The sequence below is a fragment of the Poecilia latipinna genome, unplaced genomic scaffold (genome assembly GCF_001443285.1).
Source record: "Poecilia latipinna isolate Pla-1442-1.1 unplaced genomic scaffold, P_latipinna-1.0 Scaffold431, whole genome shotgun sequence".
In the NCBI taxonomy this organism is placed as follows: Eukaryota; Metazoa; Chordata; class Actinopteri; order Cyprinodontiformes; family Poeciliidae; genus Poecilia; species Poecilia latipinna.
This window is the reverse complement of record NW_015113047.1, coordinates 241313-257983: the sequence shown is the minus strand read 5'-3', so window position 1 is coordinate 257983 and position 16671 is coordinate 241313.

Genomic DNA, 16671 nt, shown 5'->3' with positions numbered 1-16671 from the left:
AATGAGGCCCCGGGCCCTCCATCTGCAGCTCCCTGTTTGCTAATATCTGCATACAGTTATGGCTTTTAATTGGAGCGTTCTGCTTTCTTCCTTTGAATTTCTTTGCTTCCTGTATTTCATCAAAAAATTCCCACATAATCGATAAAATATGACGATGGTGAGGAGGTAATTTGTGTGGCGCCACGCCCACCGGAGTGTAATTACGCTGCAGGACGTGTGCCAAACTCTGGCAGCGCTGCGGCTCTGAAAACTTTAATTGGTAGTTGTCGTGTTTCCCTGTCTTCATTAGCAGCCTCAGACTACCTGCTTCTCCTCCCACTCACGTTCACCAGCGCCTGGTGAAAAGGTCGTTAGATCTGCTGGATTTAATCACACATAGTTCCCCCCGTCTGCCTTTGGTCCTCAGACTCGTCCATTCACAGAACCGGCTCCAGGAACATTCATTCACCGACTGCAGGTCATTCAGACTCGGACTCTTCCTCCCAGTTTCAGCTTCTTCCTGGTTCCATCAGGAAACTGTTTTCTGTTTGAGTCTTTAACTTCCTGAGCTCAGCAGTAAACAGGATCTGCTCTCTGTGGCCAGAATAAACCTCTAATTTATTATTGAAGTAAGTTGATTTTCTTTTTTACACTGCAAAAACACAAAGTTTTACCAAGTGTTTTTTTTTTTTACATAGTTTCTGTTGCAAATGTCTTGGTACACATGAAATAAGACAAAACTGACATACAAAAAACTTTCAGCAAGAAATAGGAGCTCAATAAATCCTTAATGTTGATTTTAAAAATGTTAGTTACACTGGAATATTATTCCACTAAGACATTTTAACTAGTTAACACTTTTTAAGTTAATATTAAGAACTTATTGATCTAAAACCAGCTCCTGTATCTTTTGCTGAAAAGCTGCTAGTTAGTTTTGCTTATTTCAGTTGTGCTGAGATATTTCCACAATAAACACAAATACTTGGAGAGATTTTGTATTTTTGAATTTCAGTTTATTTGCCCATTTCAGTAACACGGCAGTTCAAACTGCTTTACATCCTGGACACTTCAGATGGTCACCAAGTGGGAAATAAATCAAACATTACATTTTGTCAAATGTCAAAATCATCAAATACAAATCAAATATGTTGATCCATTTACTGCTACTCAATGGCAGCTCTTTCATTTAAAGGAACTCAGTGTTTCAGCAGTTTTGCAGTTTTCTGGACTTTTGTTCCAGATTTGTTTGCATAGAAGCTGAATCTTACAGTTTGCTCATTTTACAGCAAACATCAGAAAATATGGTTTACTGTGAATTCTCTCTGATTCACTGATTTCTGTTTTAGGAGTATTTTTACGGTTCTGTGGTTTTACTTTTACGTGAGTTCTTGTATTGCTACTCTTGAGTAGATGATGTTTTTATCACACTCGGTGGATCATGTTTTATAGTTTTGCCACAAATGAAGGTTGCAGCTTCAGACGAGTTGCAGTGTAGATTTATCTGTGTGGGGAGGAAAAGGTGCGTCTGGCTGCATGGAGTTGAGCTCTTCCAGTCTGCTGCTGGTGAAGGAAGCCACTCTAGGTGGCCAGAGAGGAGCCATGCATTATTGAGGAAGGGCTTAGGGGGGTAAGACTGGATTAGTCTGATATTAACCTCCAGAGGAAGAGACAGGGAGGAGGATGACATGATGAGGATCACCTCTGGCCATTTAAACAGCTTTAATTAAATCCTGGATGGAGAGGCCACCACTCAGCCTCGGAGAATAAGAGCAGGAATCAAATGAGGAAGAAGAAGGGGATGAAAATGAGGAAAGCTGACATTAAGGTTGGAGAGAGCGAGTGGTGAAGGGGAAATTGGTGGAGAAAGATGGACGAGAAGCCAACAGGACGGCGGTGTGTGTAACGGCGCGGCTTGCGGAGCGTCCCGCTGTGATGAGGCAGATTAATGAGTTAGCCTTTCTCCGTGCGGGTCACATGTGTGAGGCTGACAGGGACCGGGGTGAGCGGATAAATCAGCAGCAGAAATGAGATTTATAAAAACCTGATCTCCATCTCGACCTCCTGCCTCGCTCCCCGGCCAACTTGTCACCTTGTTGTCTTCATCTGCAGATCCTGGAGGGTCGACTGCAAATCAGCTCCTAATGTGTAAATATGGCCGACATGTCGGCTTTTCTTCATCTGGACTCTGGAACAAGATAATACAGTAACGTCTTAAACAGATCAACATGTTCAAGTTCAGTCCTTAAAGAATCCACAACAGTCAGGCTGAAACGCTGCAGCCATGAAACAACACAATGTTTAACCAACAGAATATTCTAATGTAAGGCTGTGAAGAATAACAATCACACAGATTAGATCAACTTAAGCTCATTTCTTCAGATAATAGACATTTCTCATTGGTCCCTGTAGATCATCTCTGAGGTTTAAAATAGGAGTTAGTCTAATCCAAGCTGGTTAGCATGTAAATTATCCCTTCATATTTTCACATTTGTCCTGTAAAAAACAGAATGATTTTCTTAGGATTTTATGTTTCAAATTCTGCCATAGTTGGGAATAAATGTAAATATCAATAATCAGCTCAGTAAATGGATATATGAGCCTTTAGTTAAACAAAGCATGAGTAAAACTATTTTAATGAAATCAGGTGAAATGAAGAGCTTTATTATTATGACTTCCCCACAAATACAGGGAGTGTATTTTCCTCCAAGCAGACATAAAGTCCCTGCAGACACTGGAGGAACAAAGTGTTGATGCATGAATCCGACATGGCCGGCTCAGAAAGCGTCTCCGTTTGGTTTCTTCCTCCCTCTGTGAGGAAACTTGCTGCTGGGGCCAGCCTCCAAACCAAATGAAAGCAAACTGCCTCAGCTTGAGTTTCTGAGCTTTTTCTGTCAAAAACCCAACTCATTGCTGGGCTGTTTTCTTTGAATCAGATTAAATTGTAAGATGGGGGTATTTCGTTCTCCCTGAAGTGACGGCGCTCCGTCTGAGCAGCCAGCCACCAAGCTTTTAAAGAAACGGCGTCAATCCAACACTTTTATTACCTGCACAGCAGGAGTCAACAAAATGAGCTTTTATGCCCAAATTTTGACCTGCACCTCATTCTACCTGCAGGAGGCGCTCTGATCAGCCAGCAGTGAAGGAGTGCAGCTTTTAACAAGAGTTATTAAAGTATTTTAATAAGTGAAGCCACAGGGAGGCCTTTGATTAACCGCTCTCCGCCTCGCCGACTCCACCCGCACACACTGATCAGAGCCGAGTGTTTATTAGTTACACACACACACACACACACACCCTACAGCCAGGTAGGAAGAGGTAGAGATAAAGAGAGCGTCACTCCTTTTAGCTGGTTTTTAATAAGATACGTGTCAAAAGTTCAATTAAGTAAACTTTCACAAACAAATTTAAAAGTTTTAGTTTTAAATGGAGGCTTCTAGTGACTGATGCACCTAAGATCAAATAATTTTTTAAGTGTTCAGACCTATGATTCAAGTTGAGTTTTATGGTCGCAGGTTAATCAGATATGGAAAACGTTGTTGAACATGTATTTAGGGATCAGACGAGCTGAAAACTTCTCAGAGTAATTTCTGACAACATGAAGCTCATTTCCAGTCACGCCTGTTGAATCGGTGCTGGGTGGCGTTAATGCAGAGAGGCGTAAAGGAACAACTTTCAACACTCCCTGGTTCTTCAGTGTCATCTAGTTTGCAGAGTGCCAACGTTCAAGAGGCCATGTCTCCATTCGTTTAAATTATTTTTGTGTTTGACATAATTAGAAAGTGTAGAATCCAATGGAGAAAGTTAATTGTTAATTTTGGAAGTTGTGGACGACAGTTCAACTCCACTGATCCTTTTATCACTTGCTTTATCCCACTGCTGGTGCACACTCACTCCAGCGGAGCCACATGCAGTGTAAATCAGAGGTTGATGAATCTGGAGCTTCTGTCTTTCCAAAACCTCAGGAAAACAAAAGGTTTTGAAATTGGCGCGTTTCTATCATGCAGATCAGTTTTTAAATTGTCAAATTGTGCAATTACATGGTCAGTGGAAAGGCTGCTACTGTTGGGCCTTTTTGACAAACGGAAATGTGAACACCAAGGAATTTAGATGAGCTTCATTTATTCTCCGTTTTCTACAAGGGTGAAAATAATCTTGCCCTGGAAGCTTTTAAAATTATTTCTGCAACAACATATTTCAGATTTGCTTTCATTTATTGAAATCTGAGGGCGAAATGAGGAATTATCAGGAGAATAAATTCCTGCTCCAAACAGTAGAAAGGATTCTCCAGGCTTCCTTTTCTCATGTAAAGTCAAAGGAAGATGTGGGCTGTCAGGCCGCCTGAGCTCACAGCTTCATCTAGAACAACTGAAACGCATCTGTTCCATCAAACAGAATGAAAAACGCTGCTGAAACACATCCAGTCAGGGTGCTGATTTAAATATGACCCCTGCTGCAAAACCACATGTGAAAATCAAGTCAAGTGAATCCATTGCAGACTTTTAAAGCAGAACTCCACCAATTTACTGCAGCACAGCTCTCCTTCATCACTGTCAGCACAAGCAGATCATGTTTCCTCCCTGCCTTCGTTAGCAACAATGCAGCTACAGCAACTGAATCAGAGGCATTTAGAGAATGCTTGCAATATTCATAATCATGTTTATCATAATAAACAAAACACCTCAGATTTTATCTTTAACATTAATGTGTTGTGATCTGTGTTTTCTGTGTATTTATTTAGAGGTTTTTCTGTGTTTATTAGCCTGTTCCCCGGTGAGTCTCTGTCTTCCCTGTTGTTTGATCTCAGCTGTGTCTCGTTTCTTTGGTTACCCTCCCAGTGTATTTGGTGTCTCTTGTCGGATCCTCGTCGTGTGGAACCAGCCTATTTCCCTGTGCCGCTGTGCGTCCTGTGCTCGTGTTCCCCATTGTTCTGTCCCGTTGACATTTAACATTAAATTCATCATCATCTTCATCACAACCTGGGTCTCTGCGTCTCCTCACCACCTCATCCACACATCATGACTAAATGATGTGTGGAAAACCAAAGATGTGCAGACACAACAGTCTGATCATCTGTGGAGGGTTTATGTCAAAAACAAAAATGTTTCTCATTTTTATTTGCATGTCTGTCAGCAGAGTCTTTACTTGGAGAGTTGGTTTTAGTAAAACCAAAAATTACAAATGTCTTCAAAAACCCTCAACATAGTAAAAATGCAAGATCAGTGCTGAGAAAATGGCTGGAATCGCGGCAAACGAATCTGACTGAAGCGACGCTTAGACAATCAGAAAGTGAGGTGAAGGAAACGTGGAGAGGAATCCCAAATCCAGAAAGAACAACGCCGTGGAGGGCCGGAAAGGCTGGTGAACGTTGGAGATGTTTAGTTTCTCCTTTTTAAATATTGTCCATGAACCATCGCCGTTGCTTCTTCTCAGGCGGCCATGTTGGTTTAATCTGAACACCAGTTTGGTCGAGAGAGGTTATCAAGCTCACCAACATCTAAATGTTGGTGAGCTTGTTGTGTTTGCTGTGTTTGATCACCACACATGTATGAATAAAACCTGCTGTCTCCATCAGGTCTCAGGTTTTTAAAATCCACTGAGAGGTTTAAATGTGAACCAGACATAGTGCAGGCAGTCTGCAGTCAGACCTCTTTTGTTGTAAAACTAGTCAATTCAGTGTTTGGCAGCTGTTATTTTTCTAGTCACAATAAATAATTACCTCAGTGCTGTGTAAAATAATCAGTTTAAATAGAAAAACCTATTATTTTAGACTAACTCAGATGATGTTTTCTCGACCTGTGTAAGCATGTGGTGACAGTAGAGAGCAATATTTTCATTTTCTTTCCCGGCTCCTTGGCCGGCCTGTGCTTTGTGCTGTAACATGTTGAAATCAGACGTTCTTTCTTCCTCCTCTAATGTAATTCGTGAGCGCGTTAGCATCCTGCTGTTCCTGCTGGACACCAGCAGCGTTTCTCAGACGAGTCCTACCAGCAGCAGATTGGATCTTCCAGGTCTGGGCTGGTAGCAGCAGGGCTCAAAGGTTAATAAGGTTGTTTTTAAAGATTCACTTAACTAAAACTCTTATTTATGGATGTAAACAGAGCAGCCAACAACGACTGACCCGCCTTGTCTGTCTCTGACAGCAGAGGGATGACGGACGCAGCGGGGCGTGTTGGTAACTCTACAGAAATGCAGTGCAACTCCAGCTTTTCCTTTCAGATGATTAAAGGAGAATCAGAGGGTGGCAGGACAGGTGAGCTCTCCATCTGAAGCTGGTAAACGAAGGCATGAGCGCTAGCATTTCCCCAGGGAGGCATCGCTTTTCAATCATGGCTGCCCTGGTGAAATCATGTGCAACTTGACCCAGCTCATTTCTAGTTTGGTTTGTTCGTCTTTAGAGGGTTTCTCTAACTCGACAATAGTTTTATTTATGTTTACAGTGTTAAGCTCAGATAAAATCAACTGTCAGTGGAGAAAATGGAGCAAATATTGTGAAGTGTAAGGAAAATATCTGGTTTTAGATGGAAGCCTGCTCTGGAGAGCATGTTGATGATTACATTGTTATATCTGTGTCACAAATCAAAGTGTGCAGTGAGACTGATCTGAGCTCATATCTGTGAGAACAGACAATAATTTGTCATGTTTGCATTTAAATCTCAGACACACTCGTTCAGTTTGTGTTCTGGCATCGCTCCTTTGACTCTCCTGCTCCCTCTGCGTCTCATGACTTAAACTTTATTATTTCCTGACAAATTCGGCATTTGCTTGGATTAAAACCCCCAATTACAACCAGAAAATGAAAATAATGCACCAACCAGCAGAAATAATCAAACACACAGAGTGATTTAAGAAAAACACGAGAAAATGATCAACTAAACGCTTTAATTTTGATGCGTTAAGAATGAAAATATGGTTGCTCACTTTCTCTGTTTGGAAGTTTCTAACATTTCTTGAGCTGCCACATCTAAAATATATTTTACACATTAGCAACTATAAGTTATTCACTCCATAAATGGGAGCTTTATGATTGAATTGTTTCAATCAGATGTGACGTTCTTTTAGAAGAAATCTTTGCTTTTTCAGAAGAAATTGAATAATTTCACTTTAGGGAAATTAGGGAAGGGGCATCTAACATCTCTGCAGACCCCACATATGCTGGACACAGAGCTGATGTAGTGTGGGGATGATTTCATTCAGAAGGTTTTCTCAGCTGAAACCTTTCAGTGGAGCGCAGCGTCAGTCTGTTTTTTCTAAGTGATGATTATAAACGCTGGTATTAATGGAGCATTTTTCATCCAGCGTTGTAGAAGCAAACTGATGTAAACAAGCGCGTAGCGACCAGGCTGAGAGCGCTGATGATGCAGTTAAAACATTAAATGATGCATGATGGAATCTTCCAGCAGTTAACAAGTTAATTAGAGGATTGTTTCATAAAAATAATGAATGAACATGAAGCAGCTCATGCTGTGCGTTTAGCTTGAATGATTAAGCCTCCCAAGCTTAGTCTATACATTAATTCACTTTGGAAATAAACACTGTATATAGTAATTATTCCCATTGTTTCCATTTTAACTCGGTTTAGATCAGAAATATTCACAGTACAGAGTTGGTGCCTCCAACTGGGACTGGTAGTTTTCCTGAAATAGAGCTTAATAAATCAGCCATAACATTATGACCACTGAGAACAGAAAACAACTTCAGAGGAAACTGGGTCATCAACAGGAACATTGGACTTTCCACTTTGCGATTGCAGTTTCTAATCGGCTGGTTGGTTTCTTCCATCTTGGTCCAACATGTCCTCTCTGGTCTCGTCCTCCATCCGGACACAGCTCTGCTAACCTCAGTCTGGTGGCCATCTTGTTTCTAGAGAGAAGAGGCTTTCTCCTTCAACCCTTCCAGGCAGCCAGACTGTTCAGGGTCATGACCTTTAACCTTTAGCCTTCTAACTGGGGCCTGTGGAGTCTGAGATGGAGCTCCTGGTTTTCCTCTCTTCAGGATGTTGAACTTCTTATAGGTTGGAAGGTTTTTAGAAATCTTTGGCTGTGAAGGAGGACCAAGGGATGCTTGTCTAAGCTCATTGCTGATGTTTTTCCATCTTGGCATTGTCTCCCAACTGCAGAGCCGTTCACATGCAGATCATCTGTTAACCCAAAGCTCCAAGCTGCTTCTTTATCCTGTAAAAGCAACAAGAGTCTTTTTAGGTTGGAAACATGGATGACCATTAAGAAAACTGGAGAGTCATCAAGTATGGAAGAAGAATTTCTCTGGTCAGCTTTGGCACCAAGACCAACACAAACCTCCAGCAGGAGAGCGATGCTGGTCTTGCACGTCTCCATGAAAACAATCGTTCCTGACACCTGAAGTCTCTTTCAAATGCTTAATGTGTTCTGTATGTTTTTTAAAAAATGGTTTGAGACAAAAAAAGCAAAATGTTTTTATTTGAGCAGAAGCGAACTTTTTCAAGATGAGACATGATGTCTGGAAGCTGTTAGATTCAGGTGAAATTATTTTTTCCAGATCTGCTGGTTTCCAGAGTGGCAGCATGCAGAAGTTTGAGCTGAAATGGTAAAACTGGAGCCGAGGCAGAGGGAAATGGCTGACTCTCTGGAATCATTGAAAATGTAATTCCAAACCAAGTGTTTCACTTGTTTACCTGCATGTGTTTATAAAGACTTGTTTCTGGATGCAAACCCATCCATGTTTCAAACCCAGACGGCCAAAACAAACAGCTGGAGCTACTTGTAGTTTCTAAAGAAGCAGAACCAGAGGCGTCCAAATGGCCGACTGTCCTCTGGCAGAACTGCTGGCTGCCGTCCTCCACAGCAGCTTGGTTAAACGCAGAGACACTAACAAGCTCCCACAGCTCCCAGTCTGACCACGAGCCGGGCTGCACACACCGCCGCAGTCAGCTGATAGCGGCCAGCCTGCCAACCTCTACTGGTCTGGCAGCTGCAGGTTCTGGTCTCAGTCTGCTGGATGACGCTCATGAACAGCTGTTCCACCTCAGCTCCTCACAGATCCACAGAGAGGCTCACTTTTTTCATTTTTATCTGTGAAGATGTAAAACATTAGCACTTAGAGAGGTTTAGGACTCTGAACTCTATCGGTTCTTACAAATGTTTCTAGAAACTGGAAGTTATTTTCTTCAGAATGAGGCTTAAATCTGAGCAGAAATGCAGAAATGAGTCAGCACTCCACACCAAACTGATGCAACAATGCCTGGTCACGTCTGCAGGATTTGTTTTAAAAAAACAAATTAAAAAAAGGAAATATATTTTATTTGCACAGCTCGGTTTGTTTTGCAGCCACTTCTCCTGTTGAGTTGGTCTGTTTCACAGTGAAGCATCGGTTCGGTCGTCACGATCGGCGGTTTGGTCATCGTGATCGGCAGTTCGGTCGTTGTGATCGGCGGTTCGGTCGTTGTGAAGCGTCCGTTTGGTTTCTGTGCGAACGGCGTCGTTTCTCTCTGCTGGTATTTCATATCGCTGTCCTGTGATGCAGAATGGATGAAGTTTCCTCTAAGCGCCCCACCGTGTTCCCCAGCTACCCAGATCCCTGCCACCCAGCAACGTGACTCCCGGCTTTGAAATGGGGAGAAGAACGTGATTGAACCTTTTCTTCCTTGCCGCTCGACGCGCCGTGATTGGATGTTTTTATCTGCCTGTGTGGAGAACGAAGGGGGCGAGGAAGAGGAGGCAGGAGGATGAAAGGCCTCTTTCACTTCCTGTTTCCTCCTTTCAGGCGGCTGAGGCGTCCCGTCGGCTGGACCTGAATGGGAGAGGTGACGCTATCTGTCCCCTTCCTCCCAAACGACCCTCGTCTTCATCTTCATCTTGACGCTGAATCGACCCGTTTCTACTCTTAAACAAAGCGCCTCCGCCTCAGCGAGGGTAAAGGAAACCGAAAGCTTTATTTCACATCCTCCTGAAGACCGATCCCATCAGGAGATCGGTTGGTAGTTTATAGAGAAGATCCAAGCTTTGGTTCTGGTTCATCAGAAATGGAGCAAACATTCAAACAAACTGACACTGAAAACTTTGGATTAATCACAAACATCTCAGTAGTTTTAATTTGAAATAGTTGTTTATTGGATGGATCTCATTACTGATTGGCTGAATCCCCACCTGTCAGAAAGAGCAGGAGCTTCTTAAAGAGACAGAGGCCCAATTTCAAAGTTATATTCTTTTAAGTCATATTTTATACATTTCTTACCACTGAAGGTAACATAATTACTTTATTGTTCTATAAGAAACACATAAAACCTTCAAGATAGCAGCCTTTTTAAAGGGAGTCTTAAAGATTGATTGGATTTCAGTTGTTTACGGCTGATCCGGTCCTGAACCACTTTGAATACTGAAGCCCATCATTACTAGACAGAGTTGGGTAGCAACTAGTTACATTTACTCAATTACATTTACTTGAGTAACTTTTTTGAAAAAATTTACATTTACTGCACTGTCCTTTTTACTTGAGTAATTTTGTTATGAAGCATCTCTGCTCTTGCTTTAGTAAAATGTTCTTCCCACTGAATGAAAAACAAACATGTTGTAACCAAACATTCACCAGGCAGGTGTGTGACACAGACACACACCTGCACAGTTTTTGTTAGTTTCATAAATTTTTGATTGAAAAAATTTGATTTGTAAACATTTTCTTTTGCCTAATTAAATTTTTTTTTACGTATATAAATAATCATTTTGGTCCTTAAAAAATTCTGCTAAATTTAATATCTTGGTCCATCTAATGATGTAAGTTTTAAATCTTAAATGATTGATAATTTGGACAGTTACTCAGTACTTCAGTAAACTTTTTACCAAATACTTTTATACTTGAATAATTTCTTAGATGGCTACATTTTACTTGGGTATATTTTCTGGTACTTCTGTTACTAGGTAACATATTTATTGTTTTGAGAGAAACCAGTAGAGAAGGTAGAGCTGGAAAGTCCTGGGTCTAGTCAAAGTCCAAATCTTGATCTCACTGCGATGCTGTGCAGGAAAGTCAAACGTCTCCCAGCTGACAGTGAGCAGTGGGATGAACATTCTTTATGATGAAGTTGAACCTTTCAGGTTCCTTCAGCTCCTCTCCCAGTTTCCTGTGGGGTCGCCTCTACTTTGTCGCCATGGCGCTACGTTTTGGTAGATTAATTATAAAAACACATATAGATTACCTTTAATTTAAAGACAAATGTTCCCTGGATGGATTTTATCTATAGTATCAGGTCTGCAGCGCTGCTGCTGTCTGAGTCCGATTGAAATCCAGCTCCATCCTGCAGAAACGTGTCGTCATGAAAGGTGCAGCTGTCCAGGCTGAGGTGTGTGTGTGTGTGTGTGTGGTGGGGGGGGTAGTGGAGGTGGGAACAGAAATTAGCAGGGAGTCAAGTTGAGAGGAAAGAAAAGGTGTTAAAAGCTCTGCAGTGGAGAGAGAAAGGATGCTGGCAAACGCCGAGCAAGAGAGATTGGGTTAGCAGATATGTTTAAAGGGGAGCACAGGAGATGGATAAGAGGAGGGGGGCGGGGGGCGAGCGAGGGCGAGAGATAATGAGAGCGAGGAGGAGAGAGAGAGAGCGAGCGGAATGAGAAGATAGAGACGATTTCCTATTCCGTCAGACACACTGAGGCTCATTCATTATATTCCCCAGGCAATTACCCAGGCCACCTGCTTTGTCTCTCTCCTCATTGTTTCCGTCTCTCTGTGTCTCCGTCTTTCCCTCCGTCTTTCTCTCCGTCTCTGTCTGTCATTCTCTCCTCCGCTCTGGTGTGATCCTTCCTGTTTTGCCAGCTCTCCTCATTTCTGGCTGCTTCTCCTTGCATTGTCTCCGTCCTCCCGCTCCTTTCTGCGTCGGCTTGTTTAATGTGGAAAAAGCTGGCAGATTGGTGTGTGTGAAAGTGTGTGTGTGTGTGTGTGTGTGTGTGTGAAGCCAGCTTTGCATTTAGCAGGATGCAACGTCCAGCTCAGATCTGTAAATTTGTCTTAAAAAAACAAATCTGACTGAATTCCTGGAAGGAAAAAATGGACCCTGTATGGGACCAGCAATCACCTCAATCTTCCATCTGAACTGCGTGAAGAATGCACTTCAGATTCCATGTGGAGCAGCAGCAGGGGGTCTATTATTGCATTATTTGAAGTGTCACTTCCATCCTCCTAAAATTATCACAGCTGAATTAAATTCTGAGTAAAACGGGCTGCTGAGATCAGCCATCAAACTGTGACACCCCGTGTTTATCAAGATGTTTCCTCCATTGTTTCTCTACTTCCTCTCCTCTGGAAAGTGTCTGAATCTGCCTCAGACGAAGATAATCAGAAAGAGAAAACGCCTTATTTCCTCAAACCTTCACCATCTACTGTCTCTAAAAGTAGAAAAATTAAGGAAAAGTGGGCGGCAGAAAGACTGAATCAGATGTCAGTTCATTTTTTTACTGAATTGGACAAAAAGGACTGACACATGGGAAAAACTCAATCTTTAACAGTCCTGTCACTTCTGAAGCAATGGGAGAGATAAACTGCCACTTTTCTAACTTCCTGTCATGGCTAACTGTGCTGGAATCCTTATTAAAGTTTTACTCTGTTCATTTTTACCTTAATTTCAGGGTCTGTAATTAATCACATTTTAATTAAACTATACTGATAAAATCAGCAACATTTTCAATTAAAACCATTTTTGCTGCTAAATTATTGAATAAACAGATAAATGAGCTAAAGAAAAACATATTTATAGATTATAATCTTCTGGTTCTTCAACCATCAGATTGGAGCAAAGTGAAGCTCTGATTATTCATGCAGCTTCTTTAGACTGAAGATGCTGACGTTAGCATTAGCAGCATGGTTAGCATTAGCAGCATGGTTAGCATTCAGATGATATCCTAGGCTTGAATACCTTCAGTGATATGCTAACTCCTTGAACACAACAACAGTGTTTTCCAGATCAGATCGGTTCAGAAACTAAACCTCAGTGGGACCAGAGAAGTGAATTTGTCGTCTATCACTGTTAGCAGATGTGGCCTGTGCATCAGAAATACAGCCGTACCAGAAACACAACACAAAGGGTTCCAGCCTGGGATGTTTTTAATGTAGAATCTCTCTAATGATCCTAGATTATCTATCTTCTCTGTAAGCGTTTGTTTAGCAGATGAGTAGCATGACTTTCCTTCAGCATCGTAGCTGTTAGATCCGTTCCAGCAGCTTGTCCTGCTGCTGTGATGTAAGGGTCTGTCTCCCTGCGGGTCAGAGGTCGGGTCCCAGCTGCCCGCCACCCAGCAGGGGTCCGCGGCTCCGACAGGCCGGCGTGGTGCCGAGCCGGCCGAGGTGTCATTAGCAAACAGTGGGTCCTAGCATTAGACCTCATTACTGCTCTCTGATGGATCGGCCCAGATTACATCCTGGCAAAGAAAACGGGGATGGGAACAACTGGAGCGCCTCTACCGCCACCATTTTCTCTCATTTTTCACTTTCTTTGATGGAAATATTAAAAAAAATAAACTTAAGTATGAGAAACTGCTCTGATCTGTAGGTAAACATCATTACTGCACATTGTTTTATGCAGCAGCGCTGACTACACTTTATCTGGAGCAGAGACATTAAACACAAAGGAACTCTTTATAAATATTTCACTGTGAATCTTTAAATGCTTCTTTATAAATTAAATCATTTCAGCAGCTGGAAGCAGCTCAGATTCTGCAGGTTTCTGGTCCAACAGGAGAATATTCTGCTAATCCTCTGGATTGTTTGGACCATAAATTCATATTTTAATTAAACCAAATCAGGCTATAGTATCAAACATAAAGCAAGAATTATGCTTGGACTATAAATAATAAACTAGGCGGTTGTTTTTCTGCTGTTTGCATAAATTGCGAGCCATCTATAACCCCGTTCATAAATCCACATTCCAGCAGAGAGAAGCATGGCTGCAGGCGCTGCATCGCCCACACACACCGGGGTTGTGTTAGCTGGGCAGAAATAACTCCGTCTCTCTGCGTTCGGCTGAGTGTCGCTGACGTCTTCGCAGCTTCTCCTCTGCAGGGAGCTGTGCTGTTAGCATGCAGTCTGTGACCCCGTGTTCTGACCCAAACATCTCAGCTCAGGCTCACTACAAACGTCTTGCTTCACAGTCTCCATTGGATTTGTGTCTGGACTTTGACTGGACCATTCTAGCACCTGAACTTCTTTTCCTGTATTCTGCAATGTACATATAATTGTTTTTTCTCAATTTTTGTCCACTTATTTCATAAAATACATTTAGAAAAGGCAGTTTTAACATTTGGTGATGCATTGATATAAAGAATATTTCTGTCTGGATGTTCAGTCTCAGTCACACACAGTGACGACTTCCAGACTAAAACCCAACAGTATCAGCATCACTTCTCTGACTGAACCAGCAGGAACAATGAGGCTCATTTCATGAAGCAGAAACATAAATTCAGTCTAAACTTTCCCGTTTTATAATCATAATCCATGCTGGATTAAATGTCATCCATGAATGATGGTGGATTTTTATTGAGTATCCTCAGGTTCTATTGGCTCTGACGGTTTGTTGACGTGTCGATCATCCAGACCAGCCAATGAGCTGCTCAGAAACTGTTGACACGTCTGACAGGAGAACTGAACTCTGACCTGCAGACACCAGGGAGGAGGATTTGACTCTCGCTGCTAAAACAATAATTAACTGGAATGACAGTTTATGGATTGATGGTTAGATACGTGGAAAAAAGTAAAAAGTAGAGGACTTTCATTTGGAGCCCAAATGGTTCATTTAGAATAATCACCAGAATCTCTTTACTGCTTTGCTTACATGTTGGTCCAGTAAATGACCAGAACCTGTACTGTAGGTGTTTTGGATTGTAACTGTAGGATTTTAAAGGTATATTGACGTAACAAAGTGCATTCTTCACTGTCAGCCGTCTTGGTCAGTGACATGAGTGATTCTCAGACCTCAGGGTTATTCTGTACAGTCCTGCCTTTATCTTGAGTCAGTCTTGTAACGCTGAAGGTTTATTAAACATCATTTTCCATTGACTCTCAAAAAGAGGTCCAGAGGTTAAGGGGTTAACTGCAGCGCCCCCTATAGTCTGGACTCCTGCGATAGCATCGTGTTTAGACTGGAGGTTTCAACAGAGCGTTTCAGAAACATTCTGGCTTACTGCGTTTCCTTCGCCCTGCCGGGTGGCTCCTGCTGATTGGCTGGAGGCTGCTCTCGTTTGGAGGTCTTCGTTGGGCCTGCAGCTCGGCTCCGGGCGGCTCTAGATGTGGACCGCCACGCCGCCTGGAGCTGCTGCTCATCAAGGCCACTGAAGTGTTTCTGAGCTGGAGTAAAAAACAGATACTTTATGGTTTTAGAGAGCAATCTTACACACGGCCCAGAAAACACGCAGCACTCTGCTTCCCCCTCCGTACACTTAGCACCTCACCCCCAGCCCAAAACTCACACCACGGGAAGCTGTTACCATGGTTACAGCTGGCAACCGCACCACTCTGTCCCTGGCAACCCAGCACCCAACGTCTCCGCCACCGATCCTGCCGGTTTGCTCTCGTTTCATCCGTCTCTATCGCTGCTTTCTGCCCCCCACCTCCTGCCTGGGCCAGGTCTCTGAGGCGTTTTACCCCCCACCCCTCCGCTCCGTCTCGTCGGACTCATTAGTGTCTCTCACTGAAGCTCGGTCTGTGCCGGACGCCCAGCAGAGCGCACGCTGGTGTGTGTGGACGGTGTGTGTTTTCAGAGAGCGGCCCGTAATTACCGGAGCTTCAGGCTGCTGCTGCCGGGGTTTGATTACAGTGATCAAGTCCAAGTTATGGAGCCTGAAAGGGCTTCACCTGGTGTCACCGTGGAGACGCACGGCAACGCCCACCTCCAGCCAGAGAGGCCATCTTTATAGGGCTCCAGCTAACCGTTTTTCTGATGAGTAATCAATTAATCTGAGTTTTTAAAATGGCACATTTTGCAGATTTTTGAATTGAACACTTTTTATACAAATACATAATTCTATTTGTTTCCCCAAATATTTTATTGCCTAATAATCAATAACAGCATTCCTTTAGTGAACATCTTGGTCATCTGTAGGCCGTCCTGCTGGACTGAACATCAGTAAATTACAGCTGATCTGAGGATTATTTATTTAACTCATTAATAATTATTAATGAGTTGCCTCTTGAGTTCTGGGTAGAGGATTTTTAGAGTCTGTATTCTCCAATTAACGATTAATCAATTATAAAATTAGTTTTCATAATTAATCCGATTAATCGTTGCAGCTCTTGTCTGTCTCTGGTGTCTTTGGATGATGCAGGCCCTTTATCCCAGCAGCCTGGGGGTTAGCTTCACGTTCCTGCTCTGATGTCTGCGCACAGCCTTTAAAAAACGGAAAAGAAAGAAAAAAGCTCTCTGCTGTGAAGCAGCGTAGAAAAACAGAGCAAAGTAAAACATGCATGTCAGAAGTTGACATTTAGAAGAGGAAAGTAAACCAGTAGGTACTGAGCTCTGTAAGCTAAACTGGTGTCTGTTTGAGCTCCAGACTCTGATTGGCTGCCGTTCATAAACGATGCTGCGTAACTGGATGTGTCCGCCATGACGGCTGCTTCAGTAAAACATCACCCCCCCCTTCCTGGCCGGAGGATGAAATATTTAAAAGGAGGCAGAAAGGATCTGGTAGCTAGTCCTCCCGAGGGGCCGGCTCCGTTCTCGTCCTTTACTGGGTGAAGACGCTT